We start from the raw sequence: 27864 nt of genomic DNA, 5'->3' as shown, positions 1-27864 counted from the left end.
CAAACTTGGGTTGTTTTCTCTGAGTGGCGGAGGCTGAGGGAAGATCTGATGAAGGTTTATAAGATTATGAGCGGCATAATAGACATTAACTTTTTCCAAGGGTTGAAATTTCAGAGGGTACGTATATAAAGTATAAGGGGGTAATTTTAAAGGAGACATGAGGGGGATGTTTTTATACAGAGAGTGGTGGGTGTCTGGAATGCACTGTCGGGGTGGTGGTAGAGGCAGATACGTTAGAGACTTTTGAGATAAGCACATGAACATGAGGAAAGTGGAAGGATTAGGCATTGGGTAGGCAGAAGAGATTAGTTAACCATTTGATTACTAATTTAATTGGTTCGGCACAGCATTGTGGGCCAAAGGGCCTGTTCCTGTGCTGTACTGTTCTGTGTGAGACCAGCCGTGAGATAGGTTTCAATGGGACATTTGACTGGAGTGGCCTCATAGCCAGCTAACATGTAAACTGCTGGACTCTTCATCCAGCAGCTTCAGGGACTTCTGGTAAAGTGGATTTCTGTTGTCACCTAGAGTAGGGTAGAGTTAAAAAAAAAACGTCGTTGTGCATGCTATCCAGATAGCGCAATCCATCACATTGAGGTAACACAAGGGAATAAACAGTAACAAAATAAAGATGAACTTTGTCACACCTAGTCAGTTCATCATTTGTGTCAACAGTCAACATGGTCCAAGGATGTGCTGGAGGCAGCTTGCAAGGTGCCAACATGGTATGCTGACAGTTCACTAACCCGCACTCTGATCCGTGTGTCTTTGGAATGTGTAAGGTAAACCAGAGTGCCCAGAGGAAATCCATGCAGTCATGGGGAGATCGTACAAACTCCTCATGGACAGCGGCAGGAATTGAACCCCGATTGCTGGTGCTGTAAAGCGTTACACTAGTCACTGTGCTACCATGCTGACCTAACACAGAATAAAGAGTTACAGTCACAGGAAGGTTATAGTGCAGGCAGAACTATAAGGTGCAAAGCCACAACAGGGTAGATTTTGAGGTCGAGAATCCACCTTATCGTATGAGGGGACCATTTAATAAACAGCATGATAGATAGTTTCAAATCAAGAGGAATTTAAGTTCCGTTAGTGGAATAATCCAGAGTTTAGAACTGTTAGGATAGTCCTGGTGACCGTGAAACTAATGGATTATTGTAAATAGCACAGCGCTTTATAGTACCAGTGACCCGGGTTCAATTCCTGTTGCTGTCTGTAAGGAGTCTGTACGTTCTCCCCGTGACCGCGTGAGTTCAAGCTGTCTTGAAATGGACTTCAAGCCAGTTGCGTCAAAACGTCTAGTGGTCCCTGAACAACAGTTCAAGGAAGTGTCTCACTGCCACCCTCTAAAGGGCAATTAGAGATGGAAAATAAACATTGGCTTCAACAGCAATACCTACGTCCTTCAAATGAATTCAGAGAAACGATCTCCTCTCCTCTTGTAATGCACATAAAATGCTGGAGGAATGCAGCAGGTCAGGCAGCATCTGTGGAAAAGAGTAAACAGTCGACGTTTCGGGCTGAGACCCTTCATCAGTCCTCATTAGTCTTGTTTGTGTTTCCTCTCCTCTTGTCCTTGGCATGGTCTTGGAGATTAATGCATCAGAATCAGGTTTAATACCACTGGCATACGTCGTGAAATTTGTTAACTTTGCGGTAACAGTACAATGCAATTCATGATAATAGAAAGAAAAAACTGAATTACAGTAAGTGTGTGTATGTGTGTGAGTGTAAATAAGTTTTGCAAAAAATAGAAATAAAGAAATAAAAAAATAGTCAGGTAGTGTGCATAGGTTCAATGTCCATTGAGAAATTGGATGGCAGAGGGGCAACTGTTGGGTTAGAACCATAGAAACTACAGCACAGAAACAGGCCCTTTGGCCCTTCTTGGCTGTGCCGAACCATTTTCTGCCTAATCCCACTGACCTGCACACGGATCATATCCCTCCATACACCTCCCATCCATGTATCTGTCCAATTTATTCTTAAATGTTAAAAAAGAACCTGCATTTACCACCTCGTCTGGCATCTCATTCCATACTCCCACCACTCTCTGTGTGAAGAAGCCCCCCTAATGTTCCCTTTAAACTTTTCCCCCCTTACCCTTAACCCATGTCCTCTGGTTTTTTTCTCCCCTTGCCTCAGTGGAAAAAGCCTGCTTGCGTTCACTCTATCTATACCCATCATAATTTTATATACCTCTATCAAATCTCCCCTCATTCTTCTACGCTCCAGGAAATAAAGTCCTAACCTATTCAACCTTTCTCTGTAACTGAGTTTCTCAAGTCCCGGCAACATCCTTGTAAACCTTCTCTGCACTCTTTCAACCTTATTTATATCCTTCCTGTAATTTGGTGACCAAAACTGAACACAATACTCCAGATTCGGCCTCACCAATGCCTTCTACAACCTCATCATAACATTCCAGCTCTTATACTCAATACTTCTATTAATAAAGGCCAATGTACCAAAAGCTCTCTTTACGACCCTATCTACCTGTGACGACACTTTTAGGGAATTTTGTATCTGTATTCCCAGATCCCTCTGTTCCACTGCACTCCTCAGTGCCTTACCATTAACCCTGTATGTTCTACGTTGGTTTGTCCTTCCAACGTGCAATACCTCACACTTGTCAGTATTAAACTCCATCTGCCATTTTTCAGCCCATTTTTCCAGATGGTCCAAGTCCTTCTGCAGGCTCTGAAAACCTTCCTCACTGTCTACTACACCTCCAATCTTTGTATCATCAGCAAACTTGCTGATCCAATTTACCACATTATCATCCAGATCATTGATATAGATGACAAATAACAATGGACCCAGCACTGATCCCTGTGGCACACCACTAGTCACAGGCCTCCACTCAGAGAAGCAATTCTCTACCACCACTCTCTGGCTTCTTCCATCGAGCCAATGTCTAATCCAATTTACCACCTCTCCATGTATACCTAGCGACTGAATTTTCCTAACTAACCTCCCATGCGGGACCTTGTCAAAGGCCTTACTGAAGTCCATGTAGACAATATCCACTGCCTTCCCTTCATCCACTTTCCTAGTAACCTCCTCGAAAAATTCCCAACAGATTGGTCAAACATGACCTACCACGCACAAAGCCATGTTGACTCTCCCTAATAAGCCCCTGTCTATCCAAATGCTTGTAGATTCTGTCTCTTAGTACTCCCTCCAATAACCTACCTACTACTGACATTAAGCTCACCGGCCTATAATTTCCCGGATTACTTTTCGATCCTTTTTTAAACAACGGAACAACATGAGCCACTCTCCAATCCTCCGGCACTTCACCCGTAGACAGCGACATTTTAAATATTTCTGCCAGGGCCCCTGCAATTTCAACACTAGTCTTCTTCAAGGTCCGAGGGAACACTCTGTCAGGTCCTCGGGATTTATCCACTTTAATTTTCCTCAAGACAGCAAGCACCTCCTCCTTTTCAATCTGTACAGTTTCCATGGTCTCACTACTTGATTCCCTCAATTCCATAGATTTCATGCCAGCTTCCTTAGTAAATACAGACGCAAAAAACCTATTTAAGATCTCCCCCGTTTCCTTTGGTTCCGCACAAAGCCGACCACTCTGATCTTCAAGAGGACCAATTTTATCCCTTACAATCCTTTTGCTCTTAATATACCTGTAAAAGCTCTTTGGATTATCCTTCACTTTGACTGCCAAGGCAACCTCATGTCTTCTTTTAGCCCTCCTGATTTCTTTCTTAAGTATTTTCTTGCACTTCTTATACTCCTCAAGCACCTGATTTACCCCCTGTTTCCTATACATTTCATACAACTCCCTCTTCTTCTTTATCAGAGTTGCAATATCCCTTGAGAACCAAGGTTCCTTATTCCTATTCAATTTGCCTTTAATCCTGACAGGAACATACAAACTCTGCACTCTTAAAATTTCCCCTTTGAAGGCTTCCCACCTAACAATCACATCTTTGCCAGAGAACAACCTGTCCCAATCCACGCTTTTTAGATCCTTTCTCATTTCTTCAAATTTGGTCGTCTTCCAGTTCAGAACCTCAACCCTAGGACCAGATCTATCCTTGTCCATGATCAAATTGAAACTAATGGCGTTATGATCACTGGAACCAAAGTGCTCCCCTGCACAGACTTTTGTCACTTGCCCTAATTCGTTTCCTAACAGGAGATCCAATATTGCATCCCCTCTAGTTGGTCCCTCCATATACTGATTTAGAAAACTTTCCTGAACACATTTTACAAACTCTAAACCATCTAGACCCCTAACAGTATGGGAGTCCCAATCAATGTATGGAAAATTAAAATCCCCTACCACCACAACTTTATGTTTCCTGCAGTTGTCTGCTATCTCTCTGCAGATTTGCTCTTCCAAGTCTAGTTGACTATTGGGTGGTCTGTAATACAATCCCACTAATGTGGCCATACCTTTCCTGTTTCTTTGAGTAACTTCCATCCCTCAGTTATGCTCATCCAAGACCAGTGGCCACTCTGGTGATGCTCAGCCAACCCACTATAGTCCTGCTGGGTACCCTCAAAACTTGTCTCTGTAACCCATGTGAAACAATACACAGAAGAGCAATGCAGCCCGATGTGCCATTGTTTATACAGTCAGAAAATTTGCTTACAAGCCTTTATTTATTTATTTATTCATTCTTACTGAGTCATCAGGGCATTAATGACAAGGCGAGTATTTATTACCCATCCCTAATTACCCCTTGAGATGATGGGGTGAGCTGCTACCTGGAACTACTGCAGCACTTTTGGGGAGGGTGTTTCAGGGTTTGGTGACAAGGGAAGAACGTCGATGCATTTCCAGACTGGAATAGAGTGTGAATTGTAAGTGAAATTGCAGGTAGTGGTGTTTCTTGGTCTCCCTAATGGAGGTGGTGGTGGGTTTGGTAGGTACTGCCGGAGTAGATTGGGTGAGCAGCAGTGCACACCTCTGCTACTACGTGCCATTAAAGCAGGGAGGAAGTGTTTAGGATGGTGGATGGGGTGCTGATGAAATGGGCTGCTGTTTTTAAAGATTAGCTTTGTCACATGTACATCGAAACGTACAGTGAATTGGATTGTTCATGCCAACGACCCAACACGGTCCAAGGATGTGCTGGGGGCAGCCCGCAAGTGTTGCCACCATAACACACCGACAGCTAAATAACCCTGACCTGCACATCTTTGGAATGTGGGAGGAAACCAGAGCACCCAGAGGAAACATTCAGTCACAGGGGAGAACATACAAATTCCTTATAATAGGTGCGGGAATCAGCGCTGTAAAGCATATGCCAGATGTTGTGCTATTGTGCTGCCATATTATTTCTGGATGATGATAAGCATTTTCAGAGTTGCAGTTGTTCAGGCAAATGCATCATTTCATCAGATTCCCAGGGTTGAAATGTCCAACACCGGAGAGCACGCATTGAAGGTGAGAGGGGTAGGTTCAAAGGGGATATGAGGGGTAAGTTTTTTACTCAGAGGTGGATGCCTGGAATGCGCTCCCTGGTATGGTGGTAGAGGCAAATACATCAGAGGCTTTTAAGAGACGTTTAGATAGGCACATGGATGTGAGGAAGATGGAGGAATAGGGGCACTGTGTGAGTAGGAGGGATTAGTGTCTGGGTGTTTTAAATTTGCTTTTTAGCTGATTGGGCTGTTCCTGTTCTATCTTCCTGACTTTTGCGTTGTAGATGGTGGAAAAGGTTTAGGGTGCCAGTATCTCCCTGTCTCCAAGCAGATACAGTAGACGAGCAACAGTCATTATAACCTACAATTTCCTACAGCTATCTTGACTGTACCACTGACTGTTCTTTCATTCCTCTGTCTTTCCTGTGTCTGCTCTGACAGTGAAACTTTCAGTTGAGATGTCTTCCTTTTTCCTGAACTGTGGTTTCCTTTGTGCCTCAATTAACAGAGCCCTCAACCACACCTCTTCTATCTCCTGTGCCTCTGCTCTCATCCCACCTGCATGGAGCAAAAACAAAATTCCCCAGGTCCTCACCTGCCACCATACCAGACTTTAGATTTCATTGTCTTTGACAATTTCCACCACCTTTAATGAGATGCCTTCCCTTTTCCTTTCAGTATTTCGGAGGGAGTGTTCCCTCACAACTCCCAGGTCCATTTTCTCTGTACAACCACTTCCCTTAATGCAACACTTTCCCAAGCAACCACAGACGTGCAACACAAGTCTTCTTCCCCGCCCCTTTCTCCCTGTCAGTTGAAACCACTGTTCTCTTTAATTCTTTCAGTCTGGAGATCTCCATTTGGTGTCCACTGTATAGTCTCCTCCACACTTGAGAAACGCAGCACTGATCAGGACGACTGCTTGCCCAAGCACCTATCAGTCTGTGACCAATGTATACGCTCATGGTTAACACCTATCTTCTTCGGGCAGGTCGCAGCTTTCTGGAACCAACATCAAACTCAATGCGCTTTCACTGTTTGTGTCAAAACTGGCCATAAAATCATAAGCCTATAAGATAGGGGAGCAAATTAGGCCATTCACTCTTTTGAGTTTGCTATTCAATCATGGCCTTTTTTTAAAAAAAAATTCTCCCACCTTCTACCCATAATCCTAACACCTTTACTGATCAAGAATCTATCAGCAGCCCTGTGAACCCCACCACACTGATTCCCCAGCACCAGTAATGCCTCCTCGGTCCAGTACACTGCTGTCCTCTCAGTCAATGGGCCAACTCTAAAGAGCATAAGACACAGGAATGGAATTAGAATATTCAGCCCACGAGTCTACCGGCATTCCATCGTGGCTGATTTATTATCCCTGTCAACCCCATTCTCTTGCCTTCTGCACCGTAACCTTCAACACCCTTACTAATCAAGAACCTAGTCACATCTGCTTTAATATACCCGATCACTTGGCCTCCATAGCTGTCTGTGGCAATGAATTCCACAGATTCACCATCCCTTGACTAAAGAAATTCCTCCTAGTCTCTTTTCTATTGAGGCTGTGCCCTCTGGTCTTGCACTCCCCCACTATAGTACAGACATCCCACCTCTCCTGGAAGTTCCGGGAGTTTCCCACATATTAATAGTGGCTCCCTGATGCCCGGAAATTATATACAATATCCCGCAAATCAGTTTTTTTTGAGAGGGAGAGCAAGCATCCTGATTGGTCTCTCTTCATGCTAAGTAGACCTATCAGTTTTCTCTGTGGGCAGGCTTTACAGTCGACCTCAAAAATAGTGACAGTGTTACTCGCTGCACTGTTTGCAACAGTGACTTTTCTATTGCCAATGGTGGGTTAAAATGTAAAAGACATGTTTGAGGTGAGTTTAACAGGTGTCATTCATTCATTAGCATAGCTAACGTTATTTAAACTAGCTGGCTAGCTGCTAAGGAGCTACTCTATTGATGTCCTACGTGATGACGTCAAACTCCCTGTAGACTTGCTTAAAGTTGTAATAGAATAAACGTGATAATATAAGTATATGTTTTAATGTCACATTTTCTGCATATACTCAACTTGGTTTACAGGGTTAGACAAAAACACTAAACAAAGTATTACATACACCCTTGGAGGTCGACTGGGTTTTGGGCAGGGGGCGGGGATATGGGGTTGCGAGGGATGGGGCTGCTACCTCCCTGAAATGAGTTTTTGCAGGGTGGGATGTCCGATAGTAACATCCTGTCCGTGTCCACTTTATCTAGGACTTACACTTTGGTCTGTTCTCCACCATAATATGAATGTGGACTTTCTCTCTGCATTATCACTTCCTGAGTTTCTGCTTTTGGTGTTTTGGTTTCAGTCTCTGACCCACTTCACGACTGTATCGTGTTCCTTTGCCTGTTGTTTGTGTCTCTACCCGACCTCGTTAATCTGACAGCCAGAAAAGCCACACCAAACCTGGTCTCAACCTCTGCTGTATCCGTCCTTACCCCATCTTCAAACTGACCGGCTTTCTCACTCTCAGAATCAGAATTAATATCGGGATTAATTTCACTGACATACATCATGAAATTTGTTGTTTTGTAGCAACAGTACAATGAAGTACAAAAAAAATTACTATGTTACAATCTAGAAATACAATATATTAAAAATAAATAATTAGTGCAAAAAGAGCAAAATAATTTATTTATTTGTTGGGGTGCAGCATGGAACAGGACCTTCTGGTCCTTTGAGCTACACTGCCCAGCATTCCCCTGTGTAATCCCAGCCTAATCATGGGATACTTTACAATGGCCAATTAACCTACCATCTGGTATATCCTCGGACTGTGGGAGGAAACCGGAGCACCTGGAGGAAACCCACACAGACACGGGGCGAGTGTACAAACTCCTTACAGGCATCAGTGGGAATTGAACCTAGGTCTCTGGTACTGTAAAGCAGTGTGCTATGAGGTGGTGATAATGGGTTCGTGGACCTTTCAGAAATCTGATGATGGAGGGGAAGAAGCTACTGCTGAAATGAGTGTCTGTCCTCTGGCTCCTGTACCTCCTCCCTGATGGTATTAATGACAAGTGCATACAGGGGATATGACAATCCCTCATGATGATGTTGCCTTTTTTGAGGCATCTTCTTTTGAAGGTGTCCTTGATGCTGAGGAGACTAGTGCCCATAATGCAGCTAGCTCAGTCTGCAACCTTCTGCACCTTTATCTGATCCTTTGCAATGGAGCCTCCATAGCAGGTGGCAATGCAACCAGGCGAATGCTCTGCACTGTACATCTGTAGAAATTTGCTAGAGTCCTTGGTGACATACCAAATCAGCTCAAACTCACTGATCTACTTGAGGGTTTTTTTTTTTAACCCTGTTTTCTGATTTTATTTCTTTCAGTTCTCTGCTGACACTGTATCACAGCCTGTTCCCACACTGACTCCATGTCCTGGAATACCTGCACTTTAAAACTCTGGCCTTGTACCTCATGCTTGAGAGTCCCCAAATTTAATGCCACTGATGGTAGTATTGCTACCTTCATCCTGCCTGGCTCTGAGTGCAGGAATCCTCTTTCAGTATCTCCCGCTTCTGCTGGTCACCCGCTGTGGTATCTCCTCACACAGCATGATTACGCCACATCACTGTGTGAAATGTCTTGGGGAATTTTGTATGATGTTGAGGCTACACTTAATCTGTGAACCTGCTGGAGTCGTTTATTGCGGCTGGTGCTCCTGATGCAGGCCTCCTCTACATCGGCGAGACACGTCATAAATAGAGGGGGCTATCTCATCGAGCAGCTCCGCACCATCTGCTACAAGCGGGACTTCCCTGTGGCCAAGCATTTTAATTCTGATTCCCATTCCCATTCTGACACGTCGATCCATGGCTTTCTCTTGTGCCAAGATGAAGCCACCCTCAGGGTGGAGGAGCAACACGTTATATTCCATCTGGTACCCTCCAACCTGATGGCCTGAGTATCAATTTTTCCTTCTGATAAACAAATCCCCCCTCCCATTACCCACTCTGACGTTTTACTCTTCTCACCTGCCCATTACTACCCCCGTGTGCCCTCATCCTTTCTCCGATCAGATTCTTTCTCCTCCCCTTGACCATTTGCATCCACCAGGCTTCACCTATCACCTTCCAGCTAGCCTCTTACCCCTCCACCCACCCTTTTAATCTGGCATCTTCCCCCTTCCTTCTCAGTCCCAAAGAAGGGTCTGGGGACTGAAATATCGACTGTTTATTCATTTCCATAGATGCTGCCTGACTTGCTGAGTTCCTCCAGTGTTTTATGTGTGTTTTCTCTGATGTTGAAGGTACCATTTCAATTAAGGTCATTGTAGAGGACCAGCTGCAATTTACACCTAATAGGCAAATTACTATTTCTTAGATTAGTGGTTGTCTATAAATCCAGAGGTCAATGCAGGAAATGAGAAATCATTCTTCTCTTCTTTTAATGATTGCTTTGTTGGTTTAGTGTGTGAAGGGTGAGAGAGGGTGTAATTTTTTCTGTTTCTATGGTAATGTAATATGATTGCGGGTTGCATGTTAATGTTGACAGACCTGGTCTGGTCTTTGTAGTGAGCCACTCTGTCTCCCTGTCACCTTTTAGGACACTGCTTCAACTTGGACCATTGTTCGAACTTTTAGTCATTTGACCAAACACCTGCTGTTGTTTAACATTCACTCCCATAAAATAATTTGGGCATATTGCTCATTTAAGTGTAGTATGGAACTGCATGTTTTTGCTGAGTGGTGTTGGCAACATGGACGCATCGCTGTTTTAAGCTCACAACTTTACCATAAGGCTGATCTGCCCAGCTTCCTGTTGCAAGTATAACACACACACACAGACACAGACACACACACACACACACACACACACACACACAGAGTTCTGGAGGAACTCAGCAGGTCAGGCAGCATCTGTGCAAATGAATAAACAGTCAGCTTTTTGGGCTGAGAGCCTTTGTCAGGAGTGTGTGTGGGGGGTGAAGATGCCAAAATAAAAAGGTGGGGGTAATGGAAAGAGGACAAGCTGGAAGGTGATGGGTGAAGCCAGGGAGAGAGGATGAAGTAAGAAGCTAGCTGGGAAGTGAAAGGTGGTAAAGGCAAAGGGCTGGAGAAGAAAGAATCTGCTGCAATTATACACCGAGCAGCAGTCTCTTCCTCAACATGCAGCACTGGGGTGTGAAAGGGCAGTCATCACTGATCCGATCCTGCCCACCATTTTGTACTTTGAGCAATAGCTGTTTATTTCTGACAAGGGAGTGGAGATTGTGGGATGAGAGGAATAGCTAATGAATAGAATCATGGAGGTGTAGAGTCGTAAAAGCAACAAAGCAGTCCCTACAGACCACCCGGTCCCTGCCAACCACTTGCCTGCATTTGACCCATTCTAAAACTTTCCTGTCCTTGGATGAAAGAAAAGTGAAGGGCTGTGTGGGAGGGAGGGATTAGATTGATCTTGGAGCAGGTTAGAAAGTCAGTACAAAATGTTCAGCTGAATGGTCTGTACCGTATTGCACCATTCTGTGTTTTGAATACAAGTCTCTTCCAAACGTTGCCATTGTACCTGCCTCAACTACTCCCTCTTATACCCACCGCCCTCTAGATCAGCGGTTCCCAACCTTTTTTATGCCATGGATCAGTACCATAAAGTGGATGACCCCAGGTTAGGAATCTCTGCCGTAGATGAAGGTGTTACCCCTCAAGTCCCTTTCAAATATTTTACCTCTCATCTTACAGCTATGCCCTCTGAGTTTCTGATACCCTTTCCGTGGGATTCAGTGTATTTATGTCCCTCGTGATATTATATACCTCTGTAGGATCACCACTCGGTCTCCTCTGCTCCAATGAATAAAATCTTAAGCTGCACAACCTCTCCCTCTGACAGCATCCTTATGAATCTTGTGTTTGCCCTCTTTCTTGTTCTGTAACTGAACGGAAAGATGGGATTCCATTTTTCCATATTTCAAACTGTGGGTGTTGGGAGTAGGAATGGAGAATTCCCAATAAATTCCCTTTGCTGCCCAGATATGAGATGAGAAGGTGCAGGTGGATACACATCAAGGGGAATACCATAATAATCAGAACATGGTGTTCACACGTGGCTGATCTGATGAACGCGGATTGGGAAGAGGTGACCATATTTGGGGAGTGGTGGGAATTTACTGGGGATACTCCATTCCCGCCACCTACGCCTACAGGAAAATTTTGGGATAGCCTCTTTCCCTTCAGTTACAGAAAGCCATGAAATGTGCAGGATGGTTCGGGTTCAGATGTACATTGAAACATATAGTTGTTTTGAATTAATAACCAACACAACCTGAGGAATGTGCTGGGGACAAGCCACAAGTGTCAGCACACATTCCAGTGCCAACATAGCGTACTGGCCACGTTCAGCAGAACTGCACAGCAACAGCAAAACAAGCCCCTTGATGGTCCTTGTGAGATGACACTTTCCAGTTGTCCCCCGGCAGTGGGCAGATACAGCTAGAGTTGGGACATTGGTGGATTCCGATGGGGTCACGATCAATGTAAGCCAATTTAGGGTGGTGTGAGTGAGATGTTGATTGTTTAACAGTTATTCTTCCTTCTCCCACCCTGATCAATCAATTCACATCACACTATTAACATCCAAAACCCTACAAGGAACCCCAACTACCATTGTTCCCCAAGGTCCAGCACACACTTCCTGCAGGAAGAACATCATCACTTTCTATTTAAACAGTAGGATCACTTGGCTGATTTATTTTAAAAGGCTAGGTGATGAAGGAGAAGATAAAGAACAAATTGTGTCTCTGAACACGTTGCTGAATGCCTCATTGGCATTTTAATTTATCTTTAATTGCCTGATAAGTGCATAGCCTCAGTACTTTTCTAAAGACAACAAGTTCAGCTTTCATTTTATTTCTGACCCCTTGGCTCACATGACAGAAACATTCACAGTGGTTAAGAGATTTAAATGCCACAAATGTTAAAAATGCAAGTAGATGCTGATGCAGCCCTTATTGGCAGGAATCAGTGAAAGTGTTCTTCACAGGGCACCACAAGCCGATTACTTCTCGGCTCAGGTGCAAGGGCATTATTTCACCAAGGTTTTTTTCCCTGGTCAACGTAGTAAAACATCCCAAGAATAACACACACAAAATAATGGAGGATCTCAGCAGGTCAGGCAGCATGGGAAGGAATAAAGAATCAATGTTTTGGGTCGAGATTCTTAATCAGGATGTAGGGTCCCAAGGTTGTTCTTAGGAATTTGAGTGGGGCTTAGACCAAATGATCACAAATTTCACAACATATGTCAGTGCTAATAATCTGATTCTGGCTTGTTTAAACTCAAGGTTCATGGAGGGAACCTCAGAACTTGGGGCAAACGCAATTGAGGATGGGACCGCCAGCAATGGAGAGATTAAAACTGATGACACTGATGAGAACTGGGAGTGGAGGAGTGGGGGAATGAAGGATCCCGGCCAGAAACATCGATCTTGCAGATGCTGAGTTTCTTCAGCATTTTGCGTGTGTTGCTTTTGGCTTTCAAACATCTGAGGAATATCCTGTGTTTATGACAGAGGTTAAGGTGGGGTGGGTGGGGGAGACCAAGGAGCAATCTGAACTGCTTCCAAGGGTGCAAAAACACTGTTTACTCCTGCAGATCGCTGTGGTATTATCTCTAGCAGCCTCTCTTTGTCTTGGAGTCAGTGTGGCAGATTGGGAAGTAGTCTGCCTCCCTCGGGGAGGGGGAAGGGAAGCGAGAGTTGATGATGGGGTGAGGGGAGGGGGTGGTTTGGATGTGGGAAGCAAATTCTCCTAGGCCTTGGGTTCACCCTATTGTCTGTCCAGGAGCAGGGGGAGGAGCCGCCCGTCTGCCACAAGCCTGTGTAATTCAGTGCAAACTGGGGCCACATAACACCAACACACACACACACACACTCTCTCTCTCTCTCTCTGAGTCCGGGCTCCTGCTCACGCTATTGTTGTTTGCCTGACAGCTGCCTGGCCCCGCACAGAACAAAAGGCTCAGCTCCTCGGCTAAGCAGAGAGGGCAGGCGTCCCAATTCACCGCAGGGCTTTGCTTTAAAGCAATAATAAACAAATAAGAATATATTACTGAAGTGGTTTGTTTTTCTGGCTGGGAGAGGGAGGGGGTTTCTCAGTTCCAGTCAGCCCTGGGTGTCCCCACTGGACCAGCTTCCGTGAAGGTAAAATTAACCCCTCTTTTTTTTTAAATATATATATTACTCTTTCTCGTTGCTCTGTGTGTGTTTGTGTGTGGGCCTTGTGTCTGTGAGTGTTCGCACCTCACATCCTCGGGACTTTTGTTAACTTGCTGCAGTCAGCACCGCTTTAACTGCGTTGAAGCGAGCGAGGCCCAGGGGCTGGAGCAGCCGAGGAGGTCCCCGGCCGGCCGGTTGGCCGCGGGCCGTGGCTGTAGCTTTGGGTGTGGGTGTGGGGTGGGACGGGAAGGGGAAGGGGTGGTCTCACTGTGAAGGCCGAGGCCTGCCACACGCTCCAAGGGTTGCCGAGCTCTTCCATCGCCGCTTTCTCCCTCTCTCCCGCCGCCGCTTTCTCCCTCTCTCCCGCAAGTGTTCCGTTGCTGGCTGCAGCTGACCGTATGTTTGTGTGGAGGTGTGGAGGATGAGGTAAGCAGGAAAGTAAAATAAAAACCCACCGAGACCTGGGTAGTAAATGCCTGACAGTGATAGTCACGACAGGGATAGGGAGAGAGGTTGGGGGGGGGATTGTTCCTCCCACAACTGCTGACATGTGGTGTGTTCAAAGAGTTTTTACCAACCAGATAATTTAATTTAAAATCTACAATGGATGAAGAGTCTGTAGCTGGGCATTGCAAGTGTAGTTTGGGCCACGACTCTCATTGCTAACCCCAACCCCCACCCCACTGCTCTGGTCATTTTGTGCTTGTCTCCCGTTTTATATTTCTTTCTGAAAGGTGCCTCTACACTTACAAGTGTCCTGGCTGCGTAAGATCTGCTTTGGGGTGTGTGTGTGTGTTTGGGGTGGGGGGTGTATTCACTGTTGCTTTGCTGCCCTGGGCAGTGTTTACCCTATGGCTGTGGGATTTCTCAAAGAAATGGGGAAAAAAAGAGACAATCTTATGGCACTTTTCACTTAACTTTTTAAAAACAAAAGCTGCCAAGATGTTTTGTGCAATGATGTACTGTTTTCAAAATGCTGCAGCAGTCAATTTATGCACACTAAGACTCCATGAGGGCATCATGGGTGTTGATTGTGGGGTAAATTGGCCAGAATTCTGGAGAAACTATAAACACAGTTTGAAATGGTGCTGTGGATGCTTGAGTCTCTGTTGACATGCCAAGTCTTTTATTCTTTTTGTCCTTCTGATGTCATTTGAGATCTTGTGTTGATGTGATGAAATTAGCTATGCTGTACTCTAAGAGAATGAGTGCGGCAGTTAGGGGAACCACTGCCTCGTAGATCCAGAGACCCAGATTCAATCCTGACCTCAAGTGCTGTCTATGTGGAGTTTGCATGTTCTCCTTGTGACTGCTGGTTTCCCCAGGTACTCTGGTTACCTCCTAGATCCTAAAAATATGAACAAGAGGTTAATTGGTTATGGTAAATTACCCCAAATAAAGGTTGCAAGTAGAGCCATGAGAGAGTTGGTGAGGAAATTTTACTGGAATTGATATGATGTAAACAGGTACTTAATGGTTATCATGGATCAGTGGGCTGAGTGACCTGTTTATGTGTCATTTAACTCTATGACAAATAATCGTGTGTGTCTTGTTAAGTCATTGCTGCCTCTCTTTGTTTAATAATCGGGGGGTGGGGGGGTGTTCGCAAACCTTGTGCGATTTCTTGAAGAAATGATTAAAACCTGAATTTTATGGCACTTTTCACTTAACTTTTTAAAAGCAACAGCTGTAAGGTGTTTTAGAGAATACTGTTCAGTTTTCAAAATGCAACCACAGTTAAATTATGCAGATCAAAACCCCCTGAGCAGTAATGTGTCATTGAACTTCGAACATTACCGGCTCAGGGCCTGTACTCACTGGAGTTTGGACGAATGAAGGGGGAGCTCATTGAAACCTACCAAATTTTGAAAGGCCTAGGTAGAGAGGGTGTGGGAAGGTTGTTTCCAATAGTGGGAGAGTCTAGAGCCAGACAGCACAGCTGTGGTGAAAGAACAGATGAGGAGGAATTTCAGGAGCCAGGTGGTGGTGAATCTGTGGATTCATTGCCACAGAAGGTGGTGGAGGCCATGTTATTGGGTATATTAAAACAGAGACTGATAGATTCTTGATTAATAAGGGCGTCAAAGGTTATAAGGAGAAGGCAAGAAAATGGGTTGAGAGGGATAATAAATCAGCAATGATAAACATTGAAACAAATTTGATAAGCTGAATGGTCTCATTTGTGTTCCTATGTCTTATGGTCTTTATGCTTGGCCCGGTGACTCGTTCAAGAGGCTGGGCAGGAGTGTTTGGGCCTTGGGGCATTCCTGGTTCTGGAGATTCAGTGTAGGTTGGCAATATCTCCTCCAAGATCTCCATCCGCACAGATGCACCACGAGGCTGTGTGCTTAGCTTCCTGCTCTACTCATTTTACACTCATAATTGTGTGGCTAAGCACAGCTCCAGAACTATATTCAAATTTGCTGATGACACCACTGTCGTGGGCCGAATCAAAGGTGGTGATGAATCAGCTCCTCCAGGAGGGAAATTGAAAATCTGGCTGAGTGGTGCCACAACAACAATCTCTCACTTAATGTCAGTAAGACCAAAGAGATGATTATTGACATCAGGAGAAGGAAACCAGAGGTCCATGAGCCAGTCCTCACTGGAGAATCAAAGGTGGAGAGGGCCAGCAACTTTAAATTCCTCAGTGTTGTTATTTCAGAGCAGCCCGTCCTGGGCCCAGCATGTAAGTACAATTATGAAGAAAGGACGACTGCGGCTCTACTTCCTTGGGAGTTTCTGGAGATTCGGCATGACATCTTTAACATTGTGACAAACTTCTATAGATGTGTAGTGGAGAGTATATTGACTAACTGAATCACGGCTTGGTATGGAAACACCAATCAATACCCTTCAGAGGAAAATTCTACAAAAGGGTCCTCCCAAGCCTTGAACACATCTGTATGAAACACTGTCATGGGAAAGCAGCATCCATCATCAGGGACTACAACCCAGGATGTGCTTCCTTTCTTGCTGCGTCCCACAGGAAGAAGGTAAAGGAGCCTCAGGACTCACATCACCAGGTTCAGGAACCATTACTATCCCTCAGCCATCAGGCTCTTGAACCAAAGGGGATAACTTCACTTGTCCCATTGCTGAATGTTCCCACAACCTATTGACTCACTCTCAAGGACTCTTCATCTCATGTTCTCGATAGTTATTGCTTTTTTATTTATTTCTCTTTGTATTTGCACGGTTTGTTGTCTTCTGCTTTCTGGTTGAACACCCAAGTTGGGTGGTCTTTCATTGATTATGTTATGGTTATTATTAACTTGCAAGTTGAGCTGGTGCTGAGGAAGGCAAATGCAATGCTAGCGTTCATTTCAAGAGGTCGAGAATGCAAGAGCAGGGATGAAATGCTAAGGCTTTATAAGGTACTGGTGAGGCTTCCCCTTGAGTATTGTGAATAGTTTTGGGCTCCTCATCTAAGAAAAGATGTGCTGGCATTGGAGAGGGTTCAGAGGAGGTTCACAGGGATGATCCTGGGAATGAAAGGGTTATCATTGTACTTGTTGGAATTTGGAAGGATGAGGGGTAATCTCATTGAAACCTTTTGAATGTTGAAAGGCTTAGACAGATGTGGAAAGGATGTTTCCCATGGTGGGGGAGTCTAGGACAAGAGGGCACAACCTCAGGATAGAGGGGTGTCTATTTGAAACAGAGATGTGGAGAAATTTCTTTAGCCAGAGGGTGGTGAATTTGTGGAATTTGTTGCCACAGGCAGCCATGGAGTCCAGGTTGTTGGGTGTATTTAAGGCAGAGCTTGATATGTTCTTGATTAGACACAGTGTCAAAGGTTACGGGGAGAAGGCCGAGGAGTGGGGTGGAGGAGGGGGAGAAAAGGATCAGCCATGATTGAATTATGGAGCAGCCTCGATGGGCCCAATGGCCTAATTCTACTGCTGTGTCTTATGGTCTTATTCCATAGAGTTATTGAGTACGCCCAAAAGAAAATAAATTATTCAGGGTTGTATATGGTGACATATATGTACTCTGATAATTTGCTTTGGGGATCACAGGGTTGGTGAGGGCTCGGAGATTGGAATAGCTGATGAAGGATTACGAAGGAAAGGAGTCCAAGGAATGCAAGTAATTCACTTTCAGTAGGTGTCCAAGTTTGTGAAGAGCACATTGTCCTGGTTCTGACAGAGTCCAAATTCCCTGCTGCAGTCTGAAAGTGGGGTAGTGTGTTTCTGGACAGCCCTAACACTGAAACCATGAGTTGTTCATGCTGGAATTGCCTGGAAACTGTTCGGCTTCACTGTGGGGTGAAAAGAACATGATTTTTAATTGTGCAACACTGGGAAAGCTGCTTTGTATAATTGAATATCTAGGTAAATGTTGGTGAGCTCGATAACAGTTACTTCCCGTGGAGAGGCAGTGCTGCTGGTAACACAAGTTTTAGTTTTGAACTGGGCAGGCGGGTAGCTTGAAGGTGCTTGTGCATGGACAACTTTTCAACTCTATCTTGGGTCACATATAGAACAACAACCAGATTAAAACACTTCAAATACCTCCATAGCTTCTCAGAGTTACAGCAGGTAATCACATTGCTATCGGTGGGATCATGCTGTGCAGGAACTGGCTATGGAGCAGCGGTTGCTTCACCTCACTGTTGCCATTGAACTTTGGGAAGTTCTGACAGAGTTGGAAAACGCACTGTAGACACTGAGCCTATCTGTCCTTTTCTGCCCTGTCACCAACTCTAAGTGCCATAGTCCTTAGAGATCTCTTCTTCCTCCAATTGTGGCCTCTTGCCCAGTGTTACCCACTGCACCAATGATGGCCGTACCTTCAATGGCCTACATCTCGAGCTTTGGCAATCCTCACTATATGATCCTAGGAATTAAAGGTTTAATGTATGAGGAATGTTTGATGGCTCTGAGCCTGTACTCGTTGGAGTTTAGAAGAATGAGGGGGGATCTCATGGAAACCTATCGAATATTGAAAGAATGAATGTGGAGAAGATGTTTCCTAAGAGAGAGAGTCTAGCATCAGAGGGTACAGCCTCAAAATAGAAGGGCGTCCCTTTCTAACAGAGATGAGGAGCAATCTCTTTAGCTAGACAGCGGCAAATCTGTGGAATTCATTGTCACCAGTGATTGTGGGAACCAAGTTATTGGGTATAATTTAAAGCAGAAGTTCTAGGTTCTTGATTAGTAAGGGTGTCAAAAGTTTTGGGGAAAAGGCAGGAGAATGGGTTTGAAATGGATAATAAATCAGCCATGATGGAATGGCAGAGTGGATCAATGAGTTGAATAGCTTAATTCAGCTTCTATGTCTTATGGTCTGTTAAATCTTGGCCACTCTTTCCTCCCCATGTAAGGGCTTCCCTCCTCCATTAAACCTGCCTCTAACGAAGCCCAGTGGCTTTCCTGTTAAGCACCCTTTGGGTAATATTTTGCAACCTTTATAGAAGTGTAGCTTTCCACTGTCCTGGGTAAGGGGGATGTCAGTGATCTGTCTCTCAAAGTGCACAGAGGTATCTGTTTTGATTTATACCTTATGCTAAGTTGGTTTGCATTGTGGAGAGGAATGGACCATCATCACCAGAGGAAGCCATGTCTTCAGCTGTCTTGTCCCCACAGAACATAATTCTCTGCCTAAATTCTTTCCTTCTGTAAGACCTCCCTCTTTGTCAGATCAGGATGTCCTCATTGTAACATTCCCTCCTTCCAAACCAGTCTACACGGCTCACCACCAATCAAAGTCCACTGACAGTCATTAGAACTAAGGGGCATTGCAACCCTTCTCAGGGAAATGGACTGGGGTTAATGTCTCCTGCAGGATGTGACTTCTGGAGAAGGAACAGAGGGTTTTGTTGGCTGGTTGGGTTGACCATGCCATGGATTGGTGGAACTGTTCTGTGACATTTCTTTCGGCTGCATGCAGTATATTGTTAAAGTTCTCACTCATTGATTGCGCTGTTGCCTTTGAGTTAGAAGCTTGAGCATTTGGCACCAGGCTGACACTCACGATGCAGTACCGAGGGACCGTGTCCATATCTGAGATCTGGTCTTTTGGAGAAGGCATTAAGTTGAGGCCCTCTCTGGGTGGCTGTTGTGATAAAGAACGGGGCAGTTTAATTTATTTATGCAGACCCTCAGTGTCTCGTCTTCCCTCTGGTTGTGAGGAGTGGAAAATGTCCGAGCCTGCAGCTACTACACAGCCCTCAGGGATCTCTTCCTCTCCATCATTGATGGTAAGGTTCCCAGACAGAACTGCTATCCCCAGTGGTCATATTGGAGCAAAGCTTAGCCCTTGACACATGGACTTAGAAACTGTGATTGTGGTCATACCCTTTCAGTGCCAGAAGCCCCGCCATCATATCCTAATCCCGTTTCTCCCCCCCCCCGCCAAACCCTCTCTCCAAGTGTCCTCACCTCTGTTCTGCTTGGCTAACAACCTCCCTTACGTTCTGCTGTCTGTCTCAGCTCCAGTGCCCTTCAGTCCCCCCCACAGACCATTTTCAAAGCCAAGTCTATTGTCATCAATCATAGAACAGAAGAGTTCAGGAAGCCCGTGATGTTGTGTCGACTTTTAACCTACTCTAAGATCAGTCTGACCCTTCCCTCCGAGACAGTTGTCCCTCTGGTTTTCTTTCATCCACACGTCACATGTGCAGGTGCAATGAAAAACTTACCTTTCTCTTCCTTTCCTCCTTTATTCTCTGGCTGTCCATTTCTAACCTACTCTGGCCTCTCCTTCTCCAGCTTGTTTATGTGAGGGGGACCGGATGTAGGGAGACGTGGAAGAAGATCTGGAGGAGGGGTAGGATAAGGGTATGGTGGTGAGGCTAACCTCTGATTACTGTGGGTCACCCCGCTCCCATCCAGGTACTGTTCCTGTCCCACCCCCTCCTCCTCACCCTTGTCTGACTGGCACACCAGCGTAGCCCAGAAACCTGGGGCTGCTCAGGGCAGTTGCCAACCCTCTGCCTGCGAGATATCAGCAGATCATAATTTCCAATGTGCTGTGGGTGATTTGGCAACTCTTTCCCAGCCGGCAGAGGTGGATTCATCCCACTTGGCCACCATCATTGGATTAAAGATTAGCTTTATTTGCCATGACCCGGCTGGTGGCGTAGTGGCATCAGCGTTGGACTTCGGGACGAGAGGTCCCAAGTTTGAATCCAGCCGGCTCCCCTGCACCCTTTCCACCCGTGCTGGGTTACGAGCTGGTGATCTCTTTGGAAACTCACCCGGCAGAAGGCAATGGCAAAACACTGCTGTAACTTGCTTTGTACATGGTTCCCCACTACGTCAGAGAGGTGTGGAGGGAAATCGTCCGCTAACTGGAGAAACTCCAGATGCAACATACCTTTCCTTTTCTTTATTTGTCATATATATTTCAAAACATCCAGTGAAATGTATCGTTTGCATCAACGACCAAGACAGTCTGAAGATGCACTGCGTGTGTCGCCATATTTCCGGTGCCAACACAGCATGCTCACAACTTGCTAACCCTAGTCTGTAGGTCTTTGGAATGTGAATGGAACCCAGAGGAAAGCCGCACGGTCACGGGGAGAAAGTACAAACTCCTTAAAGACAGCGATGGGAATCGAACCCCCGTCACTTGCGCTGTGATGCTACCGTTCAAACCATTCAGCTGCAGACCTCCCTCTGTCACAGCTTCTGCTACCAAAGCAGCTTCCTGGGCAGAGCTGCGGCTTCACAGCACCAGAAACCTGGTTTTGATCCCAACCTCTGTCACCTTCTGTGCACGGAGTTTGTACGTTCTCCCTGTAACAGTGCGTCTATTCCCTGGCTGCTCCGGTTTCCTTCCACACCCCATGCATGCAGGTCAACAGTTAATTGCCTGCTGTTAATTCCTCCTAGTGAAAGTGAGGGGTGGCGGGTTAATGGGAATTTGGAAGAATAAAATAAGATGAAGTGTGGGTTTGGTGTAAATACCTGGAACGGGGTGCCAGGGGTAGTGATAGAAGCGGACCCGATAAGGGACGTGAATCTCGATCGTGTGCAAGCAGGAGAGATTTAATTTAATTTGGCATTGTGTTCAGTGCAGATTTTGTCGGTCAGAGGGCCTGATCCTGTGTTGTGCTTGATGGTTAGTGCTGAGCTGATGGGCTGAAGGGCTGGTTCCATACTATATGATTATGACAATGTGAAGCAGACTATCTGGGTGCTATCTATCTCTTATACCTATGTGCACATGTTAATAGCTTACATTTAACCACGGAGCATAAGGTCATTCCCACCTCGATAAAGTCAAAAGGAAGAAGCCATCTGGAGCTGAGGTCATAAACCATTACTTTTTTTTCCAAGCCAAAAATATTGCGAGAAGCATTAGATGGGAGAGGAGGGACAGTTTTTATTTTTCAGAGATACAACAGGGTGACAGGCCCTTCTTGCCCAAAGAAAACAGCTAAATACTTTAATTAACATTTTTCTTTGGAAAACAATCACTATAAACAATAGCCTGTAACTGACAGTTGGGAGTTGAACTTTTGAAGTGCCTGTGTGACCTGACGTTTTCATGGGTGAACTGAAGTCTGGTAGGAGCAGTACAGTTGCGGCATGGTGGGCCGGGGGGCCTGGGGCCGGGGGTGGGGGGGGTGCCTGGGGCCGGGGGTGGGGGATGAGCCAATGTTTGGCCTTTGCTGGAGCGGACCTGAAGGCGCTTTGATGCGACAGAACCAAGGTGAGCAGAGGCAAGGCAGATTCCAGGCCGGGCCCGGGCCTGAGAGTGTATCAAAGTAACAGGGCCCAGGTCCGAAAGCAGGAACGATCCGAGGTTTGGTCAATTTAAATGCCAGGCCGGATTGTAATGGTCAGCGTGTCGGGGCTGGAGGCGAGGATTGGGCCAGTTCTGCCCACTGCTCTGACATTTACTTGTCCCTGTGCTGAGCTAAGGAAGTGGCCTGCTTCTGAATCAGCTGCAGTGACGCCTAGCTTCATGTCTGTGGACTCCCTTTCATAAACCTCAGTTCTGAATGTTATTTGCTTACTTCTACAGTTTTTTCCATTGGTTCTGTTGGGTTTCTGTGTTTTGTGGCTGCCTGTAAGGAGACAAATCTCAAGGTTGTATGAAGTATCCACACACTTTGACAATAAATGTACGTGAACCACTACACTACTGTGCTGCCCCAGAATGATTCCTCACAGTGCGGAGGGATCTGGAACTCACTGCCTGAGAAGGTGGCAGAGGAGGAGATCTTCCCCACAGTTGAACAGTATCAGGGTCGGGACCTGAGAGCTGTTATCTGCAGGCTGGCAGATCCAGTGTGGGAAGGTGGTCAGAGTGGGGAATTCCGGCTTGGGTTTGAGCAAATCTTTAACCAGTTTGAACTCAATGGGCTGAACAGTTTGCTATGTTGTAAGTGTCCTGTGATTTGGGTGAATATTTAATTAGACCAGAAGACATAGAAGCAGAATTAGGCCACTTGGCCCATTGAGTCTGCTCTGCCATTTGATCGTGACTGATTTATTTTCCCTCTCAACCCAATTCTCCTGCCTTCTCCCTGTATCCTTTGACGCTCTAACTAACCAAGGACCTGTCAACCTCTGCTTTAAATATACTCAATGACCTAGCCTCCACAGCTGTCTGCGGCAATACCACTGGTCTCGGGCAGCCAAACGGAATAGGCTCCCTTTATTCCGACTCTTTTTCTCCTACCAGTTCGCTGAACCGTGCTCTCATCTTTCCTGTAATACCATGGGCTTTTATCTTGTTAAGCACTTTGTCAAAGGCCTTCTGAAAATCCAACTAAACAACATCCACTAAATAACCTGCCGATTTTTTTTCCCCTCAAAGAATTCCAACAGATTTGTCAGATAAGATTTCTCCTCAAGGAAACCACGACTTTAGCCCAGTTTATCACATGCCTCCAAATACCCAGAAACTTCATCCGTAATAATGGACTCCAACGTCTTCCCAACCACTGAAGTCAGGCTAACTGGCCTATAATTTCCTTTCCGCCTCCCTCTCTTAAAGAGTGGAGTGATATTTGCCAGTCCTCTGGAACCATTCCAGAATCAAATAATTCTTGAAAAATGCCTCCATTATCTCTTTAACTACCCCTTTCAGAACCCTGGGGTGTAGTCCATCTGATGCAGGTATTTATCTGCCTTCTGACCTATCGGCTTCCCAAGTACCTTCTCCTTAGTAACAGCAACTACAATCACTTTTGCCTCCTGACACTCTCGAATTTCTGATGTACTGTTAATGTCTTCCACAGTGAAGTCTGGTATAAAATACTTATTACGTTTGTCCATCATTTCTTTGTCCCCGGCTACCTCTTCTCCAGCAGTCAAATACCCACTCTTGCCTCTTTATATATCTGAGGAAACTATTGATATCCTCTTTGATGTTATTGGTTAGCTTACATTCGTACTTTCTCATCTATATTCAGATGATAACAAAGCTGACCTTTTCTCATCTTTTCATCTCCTTCATGATTTTTAGTTGTAAACAAGAAATGGAAGAAAGCACAGCCTTGAGCTTGGATCACAGAAAGAACCCATTTCTCCCATCTTGTCCAGGCCAGTCTATAACATTGGACTAGTCCCATTGTGTAGGCCCCACTCCATTGTCCTGCAGGTCCCTGACCTTCCTATGTATAGGGAGTGTCTCTTTTGCACCCTTTCAGGCCGAATCACCACCATTTAATTTCTGAATGGTCCACCAACCTTACTCATTATTTGTCTTTTATTTTATTTAGAGATGCAGTGCGGAACAGGCCCTAACATAGTAACTTTTGTGTTTGCACTGTATACTGCCGCAAAACAACCTATTTTAAGTACAAAGTTCAAAGTGCATTTATTATTATCAAAGCTTGTTCAATGATTTCCAGTTAATATCAGAGTATGTATATAATATGTCACCTGAAATTCTTACTCTCCAGACTTCCACGAAACAGAAGTAAAACCCCAAAGAATGAATAACAGGAAACTGTTAGAACCCCATATACCCCTCCCATGCACAAGCTGCACCAAAGCATCAGCCCCTCCCCCCCCCACCAATAGCAAAGCCCCTACAGAGACCATGATCCAGAGTCCATCAAAAACACTGTTCACCCCAAGAGTCTGACATGCCACAGGCTCTCTCTCTGTCTAACAGCGGAGAGAGAGCTATCCCTCCTGCCACAGTATGTATGCAGTATACAGCCTGAGATTAATCTTCGCACAGACAGCCACAAAATGAAGAGAACCATGGAACCCGTTCAAAGAGAAAAATCACCCCCCCCCCCTTAGTCTGATAAATCCGATCTGTACAAACTTTACTCCAGTCCACCTGCCAATAACTTGATGCAGGGATTGACCTTCTGCTAAGGGAGATGGGGCCATTCTGTTCATTTCGATGTTTCTTGTGGATGTCTGTACATCAATTCAGTCTCCTTTCATTGCAAAGAACAACAACTACAACATCGTTGGGTCCCCTACATAGTAACCTTTGTCCCAGCAAGGGCCTGATCGTGTCCTCTGAATTCTGTCATACTGCCAGTTTTATCTGTGAGAACACACGTGGACAGCCCTGAGACTGGAGAGGGTACAGAGAAGATTCACTAGAATGATTCCGGGAATGAGAGGGTTAACATATGAGGAGCGTTTGTCCGCTCTTGGACTGTATTCCTTGGAGTTTAGAAGAATGAGAGGAGACCTCATAGAAATATTTCGAATGTTGGGAGGCATGGACAGAGTGGATGTGGCAAAGTTGTTTCCCATGATGGGGGAGTCTAGTACAAGAGGGCATGACTTAAGGATTGAAGGGCGCCCATTCAGAACAGAAATGCGAAGAAATTTTTTTAACCAGAGGGTGGTGAATCTATGGAATTTGTTGCCATGGGCGGCAGTGGAGGCCAAGTCATTGGGTGTATTTAAGGCAGAGATTGATAGGTATCTGAGTAGCCAGGGCATCAAAGGTTATGGTGAGAAGGCGGGGGAGTGGGACTAAATGGGAGAATGGATCAGCTCATGATAAAATGGCGGAGCAGACTCAATGGGCCGAATGGCTGACTTCTGCTCCTTTGTCTTAAGGTCTTATGGACCAAGTTAACTTTACTGTGGGTCACTTTGGACAGGACCACTTGTAATATCAAGCAAATGACAAGGGTTGTTGGATTTGTACCACCTTTGAAGCACTTGGCTGTCTCAGTAACAATCGGGTCGGATACAGAGAATCAGCTTTATTATCATTGACATAAGTTGTGAAATTAGTTTTGCAGTAAGAGAGTACAGTGCAATATATAAAATAAGAAATATAAAAAACAAGTTGTGCAAATTGAGAGCAAAATATCGAGGTAGTGTTTATGGGTCATCGACTGTTCGGAAGAGGTCTGATGGTGGAAAGGAAGAAGCTGTTCCTTAAACGTTGACTGTAGGTCTTAAGGCTCCTGTACCTCCTCCCTAATGCTGACAGTAAGAAGAGGGCATGTTCTGTGTGGTGGGGGTTCTTAGTGATGGATGCCATCTTCTGTGGCATCACTTGAAGAGGTCCTCAATAGTGGGGAGGCTAGTCAGCATGATGGGGTCCTAACACATCAGTCCCATCACATATTCCCAGGTAGAGGCAACATAGGTTAGAAACAAGGTAAAGCTCCCTCTGCAGTCCCATTAAACAAGCCCAGAACAGGAACGGCATAGGTTAAAAGCAGGGTGAAGCTCCCTCCTCACCTTCCTAGATAACAATGGCTGGACACCAATATCTACCGATCACAGATCAGATATCCTGTAACACGAGATTCTGTTGATGATGGAAATCTTGAGTAACACAAAATGCTGGGGGATCTGGCAAGTCAGGTAGCATCTATGGAGAGGCTAGGAGAGGGGACAGTTAACTGATGAAGGGTGTCGGCCTGAAATATTGACTGTTTACTTCCCTCTATAGATGCTGCTTGACTTGCTTTTTGTGTGTGTTGGTCAGGTATTCTGTAGTAGTTCCCACCTGGCTGTTCTTGACTGTCCACAAATTGGCACCAATCCACCAATGAGAGGTTCCTTGAGGTAAGGAATTTGGATAAGTTATGGAAGGGATGGTCATTTAAAGTAAATAGTGTACAGGAAAATGTATCCCTTGTCTAATTCCTGCCCTGGGAGTGTGTGATGGGACAGTGTAGAGAGAACTTTACCCTCTATCTAACCACAGCTGTCCCTGTCTTGGAAGTATGTGATGGGATGATGTTGGGGAAGCTTTCCTGTGCTGTTCCTGTTCTGGGTTGGGTGTGTTTGATGGTACTGGTGAGTGTTTCCCTGTTTCTAATGCACGTTGCTTCTTCCCTGGGACTTTGTGATGGGATGCTTTGCTCTCTATTCTGGCTGTAAAGTGGAGATTGATAGGTTCTTGATTAGTAAAGCCGTCAAAGATTACGGGGAGAAGGCGGGAGAATAGAGACTGAGAGAGATGATAAATGTTGGAGCAATCTTGATGGACTGACTGACTTAGTTCTGCTCTTGAGTTTCAAACCCTTTCAAAATTTTAAAGCAGTTACAAAACTTAGACAAAAATGTTTCACTCTGTGTCCTGTGATGACTACTGATCCCAGAAGGCCTCCAGAGAGACAGTGTTCTGAACTTAGGGCAGTGATCTGATGTATCCAGGGAAGTGGGTAGATGGTGAGCTCAGTGGAACCCTTGGCAACCTGCTGCCGGGACCGGCGGATGGTGCCCTTGGTCAGATGCAGAAGCAGAGCTGCCCGCCCCTCTGGCAAGGGTGTCCAATCATCAGGTGCAACAAGAACTAGCGGGGCAGCCCCTTCAGATGCTTAGATGGGGGGCTGCAACTTCTCAGTCTCAGTACCTAACGTGGAACCGTGGACATCTGCAGGTCTGGAGTCCACAAACCAGCAGTGATCTCCTGCGTGGAGAGACCTCCACGGGGGACCCTGTCACCTTTGCAAAGGCAGAATTCCGTGGCGTGTTGGCACAGGAGATTTTGGGGGTGGCATGATAGCACAGCTGTTAGCGTAACAATATTAAAGAACAAGCAACCCAGGTTTAATTCTTGCCACTGTTGATAAAGAGTTCGTTCGTTTTCCTAGTGTCTGTGTGGATTTCCTCTGAGTGCTCTGGTTTCCTCCCACGTTCCAAAGATGTATGGGTTAGTAGCTTAATTGGGTGCCGTGGGCTCGCGGGGTAGAAAGGCCTGTAACAGTGCTGTATCTCCAAGTTACAATTAAAGTGAGGTCAGAAGAGGAAGCTACAGGGGTAGCCTGTACAGGAAATGCTTCCAGGTGCTGTGGAAGAGCATGGAGACATCCCCTGGGAGGGCATGTGTTCTATGGGACTGGTT

General features: G+C 45.5%; 1 protein-coding gene across 5 annotated transcripts in view; it reads left to right on the top strand.

Annotated features, from left to right (window-relative positions):
• The window catches only part of LOC140185620 (LIM domain-binding protein 1), a 105949-nt gene that overhangs the window by 38284 nt on the left and 39801 nt on the right, over positions 1-27864 (top strand). The window contains exon 1 of one of the 5 annotated variants that reach the window (XM_072239040.1): positions 13578-13599. The exons of 3 other annotated variants lie outside the window; for them this stretch is intronic. The gene's annotated coding sequence lies outside the window, so the exon portion shown is untranslated. Of the gene's footprint in view, positions 1-13577; positions 13600-13904; positions 14041-27864 lie in introns of those variants that run through there. One more of the 5 variants, XM_072239039.1, reaches the window with a different exon arrangement.

Source organism: Mobula birostris, chromosome 21 (genome assembly GCF_030028105.1).
Source record: "Mobula birostris isolate sMobBir1 chromosome 21, sMobBir1.hap1, whole genome shotgun sequence".
In the NCBI taxonomy this organism is placed as follows: domain Eukaryota; kingdom Metazoa; phylum Chordata; class Chondrichthyes; order Myliobatiformes; family Myliobatidae; genus Mobula; species Mobula birostris.
Note: the sequence above shows the minus strand (reverse complement) of the source record. Positions and strands in the feature narration are given on the sequence as shown.